Below are 2,543 nucleotides of genomic sequence, written 5' to 3'. Positions count from 1 at the left end.
TCACACCAGATGACAAAGCCAACATATTTAACAATTTCTTTGCCCCCTTTCTCCCTCACTGTGGGGGCCTCAGTCTGCCCTCCCCACCCCCCTCACCCCCAACAAACTTACCAACTGGACACTGCTCTCCAACCTGCCGGGCTGCATATCGGCAATTGAACTGGTATGGACCGATATGGTTCATTAACAATCAGCCATCAGTATGGGCCCAAAAGATCTTTATCAGTGCACCCCTAGTACAAATTGTAGAAATTGATAAGCAGTCATCTAGCACTGACTCTGACATTAATAACAGTGATTCTGAGGGCACTGTGAAAACATTACAGAAAATGTTATGTCTGGAGCTTCCTTTCCACAAGTTTTATGTCCATCAAGATTCTATATAATTTTGTGTAAGGATGAGTGGAAACAAATTTTTCTAACATCAAAATTACTGCTACAGTTCAACAAATGGACAGATGCATTTTGGCCAAAAAATTAAAATAATACAGTATGTTCTGTGTTTTAATATGATTATGTTTAAAAACAAAAACACAGAAATCAAGACAAATGAATGTTCCTTTTCGATATGGAAAAGCAAAATGCAACTGGGATGGGTGTGTTTGGTTCTTCATGAGAACCAGGAAAACATGATCAACATATAATAAGTGAAATTCAAGTAAAAGGAGAAATACAACACGAAACTGGTAAAATGCACAAAAAGCACACATGCTGGAAAAGAGGAGAATTAAGAGAACTGAAAAAACACTGCCATTTGCACTTTCACAGACCTGCATTTTACTTATTGGCTTCTATTCCATCCAGGAGAGCACAAAACAACAACAGACTCTCCCCATGCCTGAAGAAAGATGTTTGTGCCTGAAACCTTGCAAAGAACAATATTTCCAACTATTTAGTTGGTCTAATAAAAGACATCACATTTATGTCCATGGAGAACAAGATGCTTCTGGTAAAGGATACATAAAACTTCATGTGCTCACATGCAGGACATCACTGCACCACCTTTCACACTGGTCATGTACAGGACATCTAACTGCACCTAATATTTGATCTTTGAGCAAGGGTGTGTAACTTATACCTTGATATCAGGAGCTCTGTTGTTAGAAGACCTCCATCATGTAATCACTGAATCTTGATGTCAGTTGCAGAGATGCTAACAGTTGACCAGAGTATTCTAACAATATCATGGTGGCAGACCTTGCTTTTCCAAGCAACTCTTCCACACCACAAAAAGTAGAACGCGACTTCAGTTGGGCTTTAATTCCTACAGCTATTTAGATTTTCAAACAAATGAGTGTTATACATCATGTAATGCCTACTTTGAATTACGCCCTGGGAAAAGGAAAGCTGATATTACAATGGTACACACATGTGCAGCACATATGATCAAATACGTGGGCATGTATCTAAATCTGCAGTTTCTAAGAATGTCAAGAATTGTTTATGTATGCCTTTGCCTTATTTTGAACTGAAAAAGCAATACATGAACGCAGGGAATTAATAAACTCAGCATAATTTTCAGTGCAGCACATTGTAACAGACAGTGCAGGGAAACAGTAACAAAAGTAAAACAATGTATAAAGAAATCAGCAGACCTGGCTCTCTCAAAATGAGGCTGAATCAGGTTCCTTATTCAAAACTAATCTTTACACAATTAAGACACTGGGAATAAGGAACTGGGAACAAGGAACCAACTTCAGCTTCCTCTCTCCCAAATCATTCTAAACTTCGACAAGGAAACTGTAATTGAAAAGAAACAAGAATCAATTTGCAGACTAAAAAACATTATTGGAAGAATACTTGAAAATCAAGCTTCAGGGTGGGCTGTGCCCTGTTCAAGGTGCTTCAGGAGAGTCCCCTAATTGCAAAACTGTGTCATTAATGGTGACTCAACACAGATTTTGCCCCACAGTTTCAACCTAACTCGGCTCCTTATTGAGCGTTGTGTACAAAAGCCCAAGGGGGATCTGCCAGGCTTTGTGTTGGGCAGCACCTCTGCTCTTTTTTCTAGAGGGCAGCCACGTGTATAATAAACACAACTATTTTTAGCTCCTATGAATCTGAAGAAGGAACAGTGAACTGTGAACAAGGAAAAAGGAACCAGAGACCAGGAACCAACCCCAGCCTTAGAGGGAGAACTGGGCCCGTCTGGACAAGATACAGAACCGGGCCTATCTGGTGAGGTGAGAACTAGGCCGAGGACCCAGGGTCACAAAGAGATTCGGCCAGTGGCGACCCAGCTTTTTTGCCTTGGGGACTGGATGGGCAGGGTGGCAGCCCCATCCAGCCATGATGGCTGGGCAGAGGCACGGTGGCCACCACTCTCCAGCTGATAAATTTCCCACCCTACGAGAAGCCCTGTGGGCAGTGTTGCCAAGTCTGCTTATAGTAAGCAGAATTAGTCATGGGTTTTTTTAAAGTTGTTTTAATTTTTTGGGAGTCACAGGTTGATAAGCACCCCCGCTCCCCTCTCCTGGAAACGGGTCGGGCTTCTTTTGAAAGGCAGTGCTGCTCGCTTTTCTCAGTAGACTTGACCACACTGG

The sequence above is a fragment of the Gavialis gangeticus genome, unplaced genomic scaffold, assembly GCF_001723915.1.
Source record: "Gavialis gangeticus isolate Ggan-Ray unplaced genomic scaffold, GavGan_comp1, whole genome shotgun sequence".
Lineage (NCBI taxonomy): Eukaryota > Metazoa > Chordata > Crocodylia > Gavialidae > Gavialis > Gavialis gangeticus.
Note: the sequence above shows the minus strand (reverse complement) of the source record.